The 15,192-nt window shown below is 42.2% G+C and overlaps 1 protein-coding gene across 3 annotated transcripts in view; it reads left to right on the top strand.

The window, feature by feature from the left end:
• Positions 1 to 6,588: 6,588 nt before the first annotated feature.
• The window catches only part of slco4a1 (solute carrier organic anion transporter family, member 4A1), a 37,909-nt gene continuing 29,305 nt past the window's right edge, over positions 6,589 to 15,192 (top strand). For 2 of the 3 annotated variants that reach the window (XM_061257722.1, XM_061257727.1), the window contains exon 1: positions 6,589 to 6,727. The gene's annotated coding sequence lies outside the window, so the exon portion shown is untranslated. Of the gene's footprint in view, positions 6,728 to 11,579; positions 11,879 to 15,192 lie in introns of those variants that run through there. The other variant, XM_061257723.1, reaches the window with a different exon arrangement.

The following is a 15,192-nucleotide window of genomic DNA, read 5'->3' on the forward strand; positions in this document are numbered from 1 at the left end:
TATAACTTTGCCAAGATCATCATCATAATAGCTAACTAGGACATTAAGAATTCTATCCATGTTCAGGCTTGTGGACTCAGCACTCAGCATTTATGGAAAACATCCCTTTTTTCAACTTGTCAGATAAACATTGCTGCTGCCGTGTATAAGTTTCCTGTCACACACCATGCAGAAACCAAAAACGCAAAAGTGTTAAGCAGTTGCTCGTCCCACCATTTTCTTCAACCCAAGCCCATCTCCATTCATTTTTCACTCCCCTCTGAATTAGGCTTGTGTCTGAGTTTGAATGAACTTTGCTTCTATGTTTCAGCGGATACATTGAATTTAATTCACAGCACGAAGGCTCCCTACTCATTCACTGAAAAAACTGCCTTACTCCTACACCATTAGTAATTTAAGAATGAATGGTTGCAAGACTGAACGTGATTTGATAGGACGCATCCAGAACAAAAACAAAGACACGTGGGATCGTGTTATGACATTTACGTTTTAAGACATTGTGTTGCGTGTTACAAAAGAAGGGATGTTATCATATTGATACATTACACAGAATTTAATTCCTCCTGTATATACTATAATGTAAGGGGGAAAGTAGCAAAGTTATGTATTATTGTGACTTATTATTTTGTGGAAAAAACAACCAAATGCCGGAAATCCGGCACCATGCCTGAGAACTTTAAGCCCTGCATTTTTCTTCACAGCTCTCACGATGTGTCTGTCATCAACTGCTGTTGTTTTCCTTGGTCGACCTTTACGCCAGCGGTTTCTTTCTTTTTTCAGGACATTTCAAGTTGTTGTCCAAGCTATCCCCAATGCTTGTGCAATGGCTCTGATCGATTTCTCCTCTTTTCCAAGCTTCAAAAGGGCTTGCTTTTCTCCCAAAGACAGTTCTCTGGTTTTACAGTTGGTTTATCTTTTCTAACGCAAATGCAGTCTTCACAGGCAAAACCCAAGGCTAAAATCAAGAGTAGACATTCAGAACTATTTGTTGTTTAACCAGTCAATCTAATGGGACACATCTGCACAACAAGAAACACCTGTCAGCCATATGTTCCAATACTTGTCCTCACCTAAAAATTGAGTGGCCTGATACAAAAGGTGATATTTTCTAAGTTTTAACTTTCCAAGCAACACAGCACTCCAAGACTACATTGTTGTCAGGTTCATTGTAAGACTCTATGCTGTAAATAGTTGTTGATTTTTAAAATAAATTACTTATTTATAACAACATTCACTTTACGTTGGCATATTTTCTATCTTTTCTGGGGGAAACCCTGTATGGTGTAGGCTACTGCAGTCAGTTCATGTTTAAGCCGTTTGCAGAATATTTTTTATCCAAAATGACAAAATGATGGATGGCATTTGGATTTTTCCATGAAAGCTTCTAAAAATCGGTAAATGATGGGAAATTCTTGATTAACAGAGCCCATGGTCAGGTGTTATGTATTCGATCGCTTCCTTAGTGCGGGTATGAGAACCAGAGCTGTGCCAATTACAGTCAAGGAAGCCTATATGAGGCTGAGAAAAAAAGAAATCAAAAACAGTCAAAAACTTGAAAAAAGGCAGAGACATTGGCCCAACAATAGGCATACTGAAACAAACTGGTGGAACATCATTAAGAAGTAAGAGAGCACTGGTGTATGTTTCGGATCATTGCCTCGCTGTGCGATGAAGCACTGTCCAATGGGCTTTTGATTGACCCTGAGCAGATAAGATACACTGAACACTTCAAAATTAATTCGGCAGTTACATTATCAGTGAAGGCAAGTGAGCCAGCACCTGTGGCAGTCGTACATGGCCAAACATAAAACCCCCATGTTTCACAGATGGGGGGTGCTTTGGTTCTTGGGCAATTCCTTTTAGCCTTAACACTTTTTAGTCTCTTCTGTCCACAAGTCCACAAGAACACTGCATGCAATTGTTGGTACTTTTTAGTAAACTAACCTGGCCATCCTGTTTTACCGTCAGTGGTTTGCATTTAGCAGTGTCTTCTGTTGATTTGTTTGAGCAGTTGCCTGCAGACATGCCAGTACCTGCCTCCTGAAGAGTGTTGCTGATCTGTCAGACAGCTGTTTGGGGGGTTTTCTGCATTATGGTGAGAATTCTTCGGTCAGCAAATGTAGAGGCCTACCAGCCCCCATCATTTCTGAGCTCACCAGTTCTCTCTTTCTTATTAAGGATGTTTCAAACTGTTTGTTTTGGTAAGCCTATTGTTTGGCCTATGTCCTTGGCTGTTTTTTCTTATTTCTCAGCCTCATAAAGGCTTCCTTGGCTGTCATTGGCACAATTGGTCCTCATAACAGATTGATGACCTCAGAGTCTGTTATTAAACCAATATCAGACTCCAAGGTCATCAAAAGCCTAGAATCAAACTAGATACTGACAGCTTTCTTATACCTGCACTAAGGAAGCCATTGAATACACCTGACTAATCAGAAACAGCTGATAAGCCAATTGCACCAATTACTTTTTGTTCCCTAAAATAGGGGGACTATGTATAAAAAGGGTTGTAATTCCTACAAAGATCACATGATATGGATGTACATACCCTCAAATTTAAAGTCTGCACTTTAACCTTATCATCATTAATTCAGTTAAAATATAATGTGCTGGACTACAGAGCCTAAAGAACAGTAATTGTACCACTGCCCAAATACCTACAGACTACTTAGTATTATACAGAAATTATAGTATTGTACGTAGCTCTGGATAAGCGCGTCTGCTAAATGCCTTGTAATGTAATACACTATATTACATATTATATTGTGTATATTCCTTATCTGGTGATCCATGTAGGAATTACTGCCTCTTTTAAACATAGTATTCCTCTCATGTAATTCCCTAGCAAATTCCATTAATTTTGATTGGATGGCTGTAATTATAGCCACAAAACACTGCTACCATTTTATTGTTAGGCCATGTTGCATCAAATTTAAAACTTTGGTGCTTGCATACCAGGCAGTTAAGGGATCAGCCCCTGCATATATTCAATCACTAATCAGAACCTATACACCAGCGAGAACCCTCTGTTCCACTACTTCGGGACGTCTGGCACTTCCCCCTCACCTCACCTGCAATTCTCAGTCACGACTGCTGTCTGTTCAGGCCCCACGGTGGTGGACTGACCTTCCTGTGGATGTCAGGACAGCAGAGTCTCTGACCACTTTCAAGCGGTCCTTTTCCTCCCTACCGCACCACCATGATTAGCCTGCCATAGATTATAATGGTATATAATATATAGTTACATATAGATATTCTTGTATTGTATTGTTGTACTTGGGGTATTCTAGCTGCCAACTGTGGTATGCTAGTTTGTAAGTTGATGTATTCTTCAAGGGTTCCAATTGCATCTATTTGGTCAAGCTAGGACTTGGAACCATACTGTCCTCTAGGGTCCTCATTATGCTGGTCCCTGTGTTGGATCTGTATTTCGTTGTATGTCGCTCTGGATAAGTGTCTGCTGAATGCCTGTAATGCAATGTCAGGCACCTTGTTAAGATGATTAGTCAGTCAGTCATCCATCCATCCATCCATTTTCACCCGCTTATCCGGAGTCGGGTTGCGGTGGCAGTAGGCTATTCCAGGCGTCCCTCTCCCCAGCAACGCGTTCCAGCTTTTCATGGGGGATCCCGAGGCGTTCCCAGGCCAGGAGATGTATATAATCTCTCCAGCGGGTTCTGGGTCTCCCTTGGGGTCTCCGCCCAGTTGGACGAGCCCGGAAAACCTCCAAAGGGAGGTGCCTGGGAGGCATCCTGATCAGATGCCCAAACCACCTCAATTGGCTCCTTTCGACACGAAGGAGCAGCGGCTCTACTCCGAGCTCCCTCTGGATGTCCGAGCTTCTCACCCTATCTCTAAGGCTGAGCCCGGCCACCCTACGGAGGAAGCTCATTTCAGCCGCTTGTATACGCGATCTCATTCTTTCGGTCACTACCCAAAGCTTGTGACCATAGGTGAGGTTTGGGACATCGATCGACCGGTAAATCGAGAGCTTCGCCTTCCGGCTCAGCTCCCTCTTCACCACGACGGTCCGGTGCAACGCCCGCATTACTGGTGACGCTGCACCAATCCCCCTGTCGATCTCACGCTCCCTTCTACCCTCACTCGTGAACAAGACACCAAGATACTTGAATTCCTTCACTTGGGGCAATGACTCGTTCCCAACCCGGAGGGAGCAATCCACCGTTTTCCGGCAGAGAACCATGGCCTCGGACTTGGAGGTGCTGACTCTCATCCCGGCCGCTTCACACTCGGCTGCAAACCGCTCCAGTGCGTGCTGAAGGTCACAGTCCGATGAAGCCAGCAGAACCACGTCATCCGCAAAAAGCAGAGACACTATTCTGAGGTCACCAAACCGGACACTCTCCTCACCTCGGCTGCGCCTTGAGATCCTGGCCCTGAATATCACAAACGGGACCGGTGACAAGGGGCAACCTTGGTGGAGTCAAACACCCACTGGAAGCGTGCTTGACTTTGTGCCGAGGATGTGGACACAGCTCTCACTTTGGTTATACAGGGACCGGATGGCTCGTAACAACGGCCCCGGTACCGTATACTCCCGCAGTACCCCCCACAGGGTTCCCCGGGGGACACGGTTGAAAGCCTTCTCCAAGTCCACAAAGCACATGTGGACTGGATAGGCAAACTCTCATGACCCCGCCAGCAACCCCGGTGGCTTGTGAGTATCCCCACACCCGCCCGGCGCCTCTCACCCTGAGCAACTCCAGAAAAGAACAGAGTCCAGCCCCTCTCCAGGAGTTTGGTTCCAGAACCAGTGCTGTGCGTGGAGGTGAGCCCAACTATATCTTGCTGGTACCGCTCCGCCCCTCCTGCACTAGCTCCGGTTCCTTCCCCACCAGAGAGGTGACGTTCCGAGTCCCCAGAACCAGTCTGCGACGCCGAGGATCAGCACACCCGGATCCCCGCCTTTGCCTAGTGCCCGTTGGGCAAAACACCCGACTCCAATGCCGACCCCTGCAGGTGGTGAGCCCACAGGGTGGCAACCCCACGTGACCATGGGATAAGGCGCGGCCACCAGACGCTCGCCAACAAGCTCCCCTCCCGGGTCTGGCTCCAGAAGGGGGTCCCGGTTTCCCTTTTCCGGGCGAGGTATCTTGGTGCTTGTGAGGCCGTATCATGGAGTCCTTATATGGCCCCTCCCCCGGGACTAATTTGCCTTGGGTGACCCTACTGGGGGCTAACGCTAGTGCCCCCGACAACATAGCTCCCAGGATCACCGGGACACACAAACCCCTCCACCACGTTAAGGTGGCGATTCCTTGGATTCCTTGGATTAGTCAGTCATACTTACTGTATATTGTGCTCATAAGACATTCATTATTGTATTGTCATCTCAGAGTAAAGCTGATGAATGCTGTTGTGTATAACATGCTATTGTTATTGACAATTGAACTGTGCCTGTAATTATAAATGCAGCATGAGGCTGTATTGTTTTAATGAATCAAACAATCTGATTATTTATCTAAAAAATCCACTACTTTTTTGATTTTGTCATTTTATGCCCTCTCATGATCTTCAGCTATATTTAGTGTTTATTTGGTCTGAACAATAATCATGAACAAAACGGTGTTGAATATTGTGAATGTATGTGAGGAAACCTCAGGATCTTCACTGTAGGTTTGGAGATTATTTTGCTTCTGACAAGTGTTGCATACAAGCAATGCCTTATTTGGCTTATCTGAGGTTTGATATCTGTCTTCAAAAAGACAAGGGTAGACAGTTTCATATTACCATTTGCTAAATCGAGCAGGATACAGCTCTGATTAATGTCTCAGTACTTGTTCAATAGAACTAAAATTATGGAAAACCAAAAAACACTATTACTACTTGAATTAGAGCGAGTCCTTCGTACAGTACATGCACTCTTGCATTGCCTTACCGTCATTGTCTGCACGTTAGCCAGTCTCTAGATCTCTGTACATTACCATACACTAAATATATTAAGTTTCACTGCTCAGTTTTACTGTATCTGTCCTGTCAGAGACATTGTGATACTGAATTTCCTTACAGTAGAGAAAATAGCCTACGATATAACCCTGGATAATGTATAGAAATGTACGAAAGGCACAGCCTTGGGTATGTTATAAAGTCCTGTGCCATAAGTCATTCTAGGTGTGTATGTCCTTTGGGGTCCTTTGCATACACCCCTAATAAAAAGCATAAGGATGAGTTTCTCAGTCAGCTGCAGAATCTTAAACGCTCTTTGTTTACCCACCCATCTCAGCATCTTTCCACATCTCCAATCTCCATTACAGGTAGCTCTAACTTTCTCTTTAATTGAATGGTGTTTAATAACGTAGCTTTACTAAATAATAATTTGGAATATGAACGATCCAGTGCATCTACGTGCTAGTCCGTTGTAGTTACAGTCGGACATTCTCATTAACAGCCGCATAGGATATTGCGTATCGTTTCAAAATGTCATCAAGCGATGTATGAGTATTGCAATAATATGCTTGTTATGGGTGCGGTTTAATCGGAAAATACCTATTGGTCCTCGTGCTATAGCGCCATGGGGGGCTGATCTCATTGGTTTTCAGAGCTCTGCTTTGAATTTGAGATGAGTGGTGCTCAACCACAGTTGTACTGGTCGTGTATTCGTTAGAATGAATGGGCCGCAGGAAGGAAGGAAATGATTGCTGTAAATGTTTAATTTAAAAAGAAGACAAAATGACAGAGATAAAGATATGTACCGTGTCATCGTCATGTAAGTATCTAGTAGTAACATGTACAGTTTGTTTTAATAATTCCATTGATTTTGTCACAGTAAGCCTATCACATCTTTGGGATGATGGCTGTTAAACGTGGTCATCTTGAACATGTGCATACAGGTTTCGTGTCAGTACCCGCGCGTGAAAGGGTTTCAGTTTGCTAATTTCTCAGTTGCACTACAATTATGAGCGGTGGCATCCTGTTATGTAAAAATAGTCGGAATTTTTGGCGGATGTAATCCGGTTGAAACTACGCTTGGTTTCATGTTCGGCGTGACACTGTACCCCGTGTAACAAAGTCGTACACGTTAGCTACACATTTTCTTAGGATATTAATACGTTTACAATCCTGGTCATTGTTGGTTTACAGCTATGACAGGAAATGTGTTCGTATTTTTCCGTTATCATCTTAAAGGCCATAATAGTTTTCACTGGTATGATCAGAATAATGGACATAATAACGGTATGTTGTGCATTATCTTTTGTATTGTAACGTTAGCTACTGTAGCTAGCTAACTGACTTCGTTCTGCCACGTTGAGCAGGCTTTGCCTCCGCGTCCATGACAGCATCTTAGAGGGTGTGTCTTGGCTACATAGGTAAATGGAGACAAAATTATATACATATTAATATTTACATTTTAACTGTCAAATTGCATCGATGCTGTTGGCGATTCATTTGCATCAATTGTAGGCTCTAGGTTGGTAGCCTATTTGGATACCATATCATCAATTGCTGCTGTTCACAGTTACAATTGTGATATGGTGTCGAATGAGGACAGCCCCGGTTGGCTTAGCAGTGTCGGAAGTATCAACATAACAAAAGAACCGCGCATGTTATTTTTGACTCAAATTATAGTACAATCTAGCTTGAAGCAGTCCGTTGCCTGTGGCCACGCGACAATAATTTTCACTCATACATCTGCACCTGTTCCGCGCATCAAGCCTCCAGACATTGTAGGCTACGTGATGTTTTCTACTAAATTGCTCGTTTCTTTAGTTGTTCTAGAGCATTAATACCATACGTGCAAGCGATTTGTTTCCTCGTTTGAACGGGATTGTGGTAGGTTACATTGCGTTATAAACTGTGTCAGACAGGAGGATACAACACTACGGAGTATTCATTTTTCTAAGACTGAAATAATTCGTTTTAGTGATTATATATTTAGCGGAAGTAACTGTCAAAAACATGAGAATGTCGTTAAGAGTAGACAACAAAGTTAAACCGTAAAAGAAAGCGTTTTTATGACCACAAACACTGTATATCAATTGTACACTAATGGATGAATATGTATTTTTAAAATCAAGACATTTTGTTGTGGTATTTACATTTTTTCTGTTATTCTACAGAATTCCACTGATTCTAGAAATAATTCAGTGTAGAATTTCCTCTAACAAAACAGAAAAAATAAATTGAAATGTCTTAAAAAGTACAAAAAACTTTTAAATCTTTGTACAGTGTTCAGTAAGATGTTGTGAGAATAGGTAATGTTGTGAGAATAGGTGATGTTGTGACAACAGTGTCAAAAAATACAATTCAATAAAACAAGAGGAACTATTTTACTGAAACACTTTTGAATTTGAATTCAGTTCTAAGCCACTTTGCCTATGTATTATGTTGCATTCAGGGCATTTAATGACTGTTCCATTCTTGATGGTGTGGGTGCTGGACAATTGTTCCTTGCTGCTAATATGGAATCTGAGCTGCGTTTGTCTCCAAAGGGAACAGAAATTCTCAGGGGCCACTTAAAGGGATTTATTTTACCCTGTCACGCATGCATTATTTATGATGATTCTTGTCACTGCCTTTGACTCCTCTTTAAATCTCTGTACTACCCAAGTCATAAGCTCTTGAGACCATGTAAAACATTGATGCTGGTGATTGGGAGAGACCCCAATGAAGTGGAGAGGCTGCAGAAACCACCGCCAATCAATTCTAGCCTGGGAACTCATTGCCACTGCCCTGTCCCTGCATCTGTAACACTAGCCACAGCACAAGTATACAAAGGCATCTTTTCTGTTTAACGTTCACGGAAAAGATAATGTTACATACTGTACTGTGCCCTTTTATAAGAATCTCCCTCTGGAGCCCAATTTCACTCAGCACCACAAGTAACTGAAGACTCCCAAGCTGATTTGCACTGAATGTTACAGGGGTTGGAGAAGTCCCGGTTTTCATCCTGCAGAGTATCAATACTTAGGCTTCAGATAGGCATCGAAAACAGCAGTGATTCTACGTCACATCCTATTTAGTCTTTCCGGTTAGTCTATTCAGTACTGCACACAAGTTCGCTTGCACATTTGTGTGCAGTATTTTTGTAAATGACTAACTATTCTTCAAGGAAGTGTTTTGTCTATCTGTGTCATGTAGCTATTAATGTGCTGTGTTTGGTCATATTGAAGGAAGCTAGTAGCTGAGATGGTGTGTGTCTGTATGGGTGTGTGCAGTGGCACATACTTCCCCGAAGTAGCCGCAGCTTGTATTTCCTGTATGCCTCTGTAGAGGCTTGGCTGGACTGTTTTTTAATCTCAGATGCTTTAAAAGATACAATGTTTCTGTGCTTGAGGTTCTGTAAGGCTGAAGGCCTGTTTTTTTCTCAGATCCGCGTTGTCGGAGGAGGGCTCAGTGACTCAGCGTTCCTCTGTCTGACTGGAAATGCTGTTTGTGGTGTAGCAGCCCCGCTGTACCATGAGCCATAAAGAGCTTACGAGCGTCTCCCTTAAGAGTATTATCTTGATGGCCACTTCACTACAGCTGTCATTTGTGGAATTCATCTAATACTACTGAATATGCTAATTGGGAGGTGGGGGTCCTTTTTTTCAATGTGCATTCAATGAGATTGTGCTTATCGTCTCGAATGGAATTGCAGTAAAACAGACACCGGCCGTGCCAGACAGTTTTCCGTTATGCACGTGGAACAGCTTATCTTTGTCTATAGATGCATATTCTGCTCTAAATAACTTGCAACTTGTATTGCAGGTTCTGTTTTAGGAGCCTATGCACTATTTTGTGATTTTAAAAATAAGCCTAATTCACTGGAGATAGAACTGTATACATTCTGCATTAAATAGACAAACGCTAAGGGAGTAAACAGGAAGGGGAGGCCATTATTTTGAAGAGATTGTTCAAATTGCCTGTAGCTAAGAGTTGCAGTTAGTCATACTGAATATTGTTCCTCATTATATTGACCCACATCCTGTATATAGCTAATGAATTGGTACTGTGTGATGCAGAATTAATTTGTAGCAGTTTTTTTCCAAGCCCAGGACTACGTTGCAGGGATCACAGATGTAGGCTAGTACGTAGCCTGCACACATACACACACACACACACACACACACACACACACACACACACACGTACACAGGGACACTAATTGACTTCTCGTCGACATGACCTTTTTCACCCCAGCCAACCCTTTAGGGGAAAATCTGGCATGATGTCTGATTCCTGGGGCTGATTCTTCCGGATGACTTCACTTGCAATACAGCATGTAACAGGAGGCAGCGAACCATGGGCCTCAGAATTAGGGCAGTAGGTTTATATGTGCTGGAGGGGGGGGCAGGGGGTGGCGTGTGCTTCCTGATGGCAACCATATACCATATCCATACACTGTACCATAATCCCCCCCCCCCCCCCCCACGCCCCGACTACAGGCTCTAAGGCACAGAACTGCACATGAGCATCAGTGCACTGTACAATACAAATGTAGCCCTCCAGTTGTGTACATATTATGAACCCCCCCCCCCCCCCCCATGTCCACAGGGCCAACTACTCTCACCAGATCCCTGTGATAATGCCTCTTAATTGAATTGTAAAGCCAAAATTCATATTTTTCTGTACAAACAACCTGCTACTCATCAATAAATCAGTGAATAACAGTTTTTTTTTACTTCACAGTTCAGCCTGACTGTGTTTCTTCCATCTGTCCCTTTCATTTATACTACAAAACACATCATAATAGATTTTTTGGCTATAGTAGATGTTTGGCACTTAGCTTTGAGTTCATAACTGCAGGGTTAGCCTCATGTGACAATCTTTGTGTATAATGGTGTATAACCTTTATAAAAATGTAAAAAAGAACAAATGTTGAACTTTTTTTTCTAATGGTAGGGGCACTCACATTTTAAATCAAAATGTATTTTGAGGGCTGCTGTTAATCACAGGAATAGGTCAATAGGAGGGTTAAAAATGTTTTTGGTCGTTGCTCATGTGCTTTGACTCCAAGCGCATGTGCACTCCAAGCCTGTACAAATCTGCCGCTCACTGAGAGGAGTTCCCGGGGTCTCCCTGTTGTGTGGAGCTGCAGTGGGGCACACACAGTAGCTAAGGCCAGGGGATGCCCTCAGGCAGGGGCCTCCACTGTAGCACAGAATGAGCAGCCCTGCCCTGTCCATCACTCCCTGCAAAGCAATGTTTGCTCAGTGTTTTTGACTTATTAGGTCAGAACCAATGTGTACATTACTATTAGCTTACAATAAGCGATCAAGCAGTTTCACCAGACTGCATTGCAGTGACTTTGTTTAAAAGGAAATGGCAACTACTTGATTAAACAGAATGAACAGGAACAGATGACAGAAACAAATGGAGAAAGATGATTATTTCCGCATGTGAACACACCTGAACATAGAAGAGTACATGGCCTGCATTCAGATCCTGCTACCTCTGGCAGACGGAGGGCATTTTAGCTCTGTTGTGCTTTTGATGTGCCAGAAAGGAACTTTCCACTTCTAGTTATTGTTTTAAAGATTATGCACACTTGCCTCTGGCACACCCATCTGACACACTTGTTCTCCGGGAGAGGAGGCGCTTGACTACAGATAAAGAGAAGTGGCAAAGGTCAGTCCCCCTGATTTGAATGCTATTTGAGAACGGTCGGCCAGATTCTCGGAGCGGGCCAAAGGCTGGAAATGAAAAAACAGAAACAGAAATTGTATACAGTGTTATACAGCTGGACATACACCGTCATTGAATGCACTGGGGCATTCTGGAGCCTGTCTGTCGAGCCTGTCTAATTAATAGCATGTTCCAGAGCCCAAAGGAGCACTGATAAGAATGATAATTGAAGCCAAAAACATGGATTATTAAAGTCTGAGGAAAACACTGTTCCTGATTTGGTATGTAACTTTTGAAGACGCTGAACATTAAGGTCAGTCAGTACTCGGTTTTTCTTTTCTATTGCATTTTAAGAAGCTGCGGTATGTAGATTCTGCAGTGTGTGTACATTCCTTTGTTCTAGGACACACGTAGGCTGTGGCTCAAGAAGAAAGTTCAGCTGTATCTTAGTAACCTTAGTACGTAGATGTTTGATGAAGGTGTAGCCATTAGCCAGCTCAGCAGGTGCAAAGTGTAGAGCATATACTGTATGAAATATCACCCAGTTTCATACAATGTCGGACTGAAGCCAGCTTCTTAATATCTTAATAGGCAAGTATGTCCTTCATATTTTCTTTTCTTTTTTTTAGTTATAATTTGTATTTATAGGCCAGAGGTTTATAGTAAATATAGGTCAGAGTCTAAAGGAACATCAGTACATATTTTACATAAAGCACCTGTAACCATAAAAGTAGGACATTCAATAAAGGCATAAAAACAGACTGAAGGATAGGGCCAATTTCACAGGATTTGTTAAGTGTAAGTATGTTAGCAGACGGTGTTACAATACCATTACCATACAAATGTTTGCAAGACAATACAGTACAAACAAACCAATGTACTGCTTTAAATACACTCATAATTATAATTTAAAAAGCTAATTAAAAACAAGAGAGGCAGATGAGACATTTTCTTTGGCAGCGTTGTTCAGTATCATGCCAATCAAGCATCTTCAAACTGAAATTCAGAGAGACCAAACAGATGGGCAGTGGGAGTGCAACTGTGAGAGACACACTGCCTCCATGTCTGGAGGCCTAGCACAGACCGGGCCTAGCTGTGTCCAGATGCAGCCCTACCTTTCTGTCCCTCTGTGGAATCACTGTTCAAATCTAACCAATTAAACATCGCTCAGTCTCCTCTGTATAGGAGACAACACCCTGCCCTTATACCGCCCCCACCCCTGGCTTTTGCTGTTTTATAATGATGAGATCCCGAATGCTGAGCTAAACATGGGTTTGATACATCTCCATTTTGAAAAGCCCTAGTTGCTGCCATACTGGTGGTACTAGTGATACGTGGCTGTGTGTGTGCATAAGAGTTTGCTTCCAGTATACACATTTTTTGTATACTGTTTTCAGCTGCTTGACATCTGTGGTCTTCCCCATCTGTCCCCAGTCTTTCAGCTAATCAGGTGCCATTCTCTCCCACTGACCCACATGCACTGTAAATTACACAATTCACCATTACTGTCACAGGGGCTTCCATCCGTAACGCAGTGCACTGTCTCTGCTTGTTCAACACAGACTGTTTTTCTTTATCTGAGATTGGATTTAATTCACAAAAACCCAATTTGCAGCACATACTTAAAACAAACGTTTAAGTAAGTCATTTATTGAAAGAATAGGATCTGTGTGGTGGCAATTTTAATTTATTCCTGTAAGAAAACACTCTGAGACAGAGACAGTAAATAAAATCCAATCTTTACTATGCGCATAGGGTCCAAGTTACATGCAAAAACAAGGACAAAGGTTCCAGGACCTTTGTCTGGATAATATTCAAAGACAATCCACCGCTCTTCTCCTTACTATAGATTGTTTATTCATATCTCCCCCTTCAATGTACGTCATGCAGATGCATGTTCTCAAAAACATTGAAGCATGACGTGTACGCAGGGGCCTGTGCAATTAACTGCGCGTCTGAGAATAATCTATTTTATCTTGTTTTAACTCCCTACTTCTAGGAAGATAATCTCCATAGTAGCTTCCGTCATGAGGTATTATGTTTTTGGTTCTGCAGGCTCTCAGGCACCAGGGAGAGACATCTCCACTCACACAGTTACAGAAAATAATATTGAGTAGCACAAAGCAAGTTATGATACTTTAATAAGTGTGTATACTCTGGATCATTCCAGCATAAGCAACCAATAATAGTATAAGAAATTAGTAAAGGAAAAACAATTAATAATATGATAAGTAATTAATAATGAAATAATCACATGAATATATAATTTCAACAACAATCTGCGTGTGTTTTGTTGATTAATGTTACATGCCAAGTGTTAATGAGGTCACAGATGTCCTCAACGTACGTTACAAACAGCAGACTGTCAGCCCCACCTCCACTTGCCCCACATCCCATTTTGACAAGCAACAAGAGCAGACAGAGATGATGAAATTAAACACAGCCGCAATTCTAAGGCATAGCTGGGGTAGATTCTTGCGGGCACACATCTCAGCACAGCAGGGGTTACCATTTAATATTTAAGCAGGTAAAGAGATGTCATTCTCCCCCCAACTGATGAGCCGAGGAGGGCTGTTAACTTACATTTTACAGAAGGGAACCTCTCATTGTCACCCATTATCTCTCTCTCTCTCTCTCTCTCTCCTCTCTCTATGGATTTCAGTGTAAACAGGCCGAGTACAGAGGCCCTGATGAGCGATAATCAATAATTAATTAACTATGACAAGTTCATTGCTTCATTTATGGTTCATTTCAACTGCTCTGAAAAGCATGTGCAACACAAGCTCATGTGAAATGAGCTTGTGTTGGAAGAGCATGAAAGTACATGGCAAGTGAAATTAAAACTTTACACAAAGAAACACACACACACATTCAGAGAGTGAGAGAGAGAACCATCTATTTCACTATTAAGGATGGACAAGATACAAATGTATCTTTGTACAATATAGCATTATATTAACTGACAGTCTGGGAGTGCATCCTGTCTACTCTGGGACGTTAAGTTTCCCAGCTCACTGAATTCATTTTTTTATTGTTAGTCAGTCATGGTCAGGTAAATTGCAGTGTTGGGAAGTTCAATAAATAAAAATTTTTCTTTTTAGTCTTTCAATGTATTTTCTAAGATTTCACTATGTGCCAGGTACAGGATATCTTGATTTGGTTTTATTGTAAAAAAAGAAAATAAAACACACAAAAAATTTACTTATTATTTCCTAACTAGAGCTCTGGGGCCTCATTTATAAAACTGTGCTTAGGATTCACGTCAAAAGGTTGCGTAAGCATGAAACCTAGGACGTGCGTACGCAAAAAAATATTCTAATTTATAAAACAGTACATACGCACGTCCCACGCCAGTTTTCCTTTATAAATCACAATCAACTCTAAGTGTGGCGCAACTTTGCCAGCTTCATGTCCCGCCCACAGTTGCCTATAAATAGGCAGTGAAACACCCCTAATGAATATGCATTTCACGAAGACGACAATGGCAAACGCTGAAAAGAAGCCCAAGAAAAGGGATTTCAGCCATTTGATTGCCTCTGAAAAGCTACAGGTGTGGGAATTATCCTGATTGATTGTAAATGACGAACAGTTCTGCACAACGAATGTGATGATGACGATGATAATAAT

This window comes from Conger conger, chromosome 10 (genome assembly GCF_963514075.1).
Source record: "Conger conger chromosome 10, fConCon1.1, whole genome shotgun sequence".
Taxonomy (NCBI): Eukaryota; Metazoa; Chordata; class Actinopteri; order Anguilliformes; family Congridae; genus Conger; species Conger conger.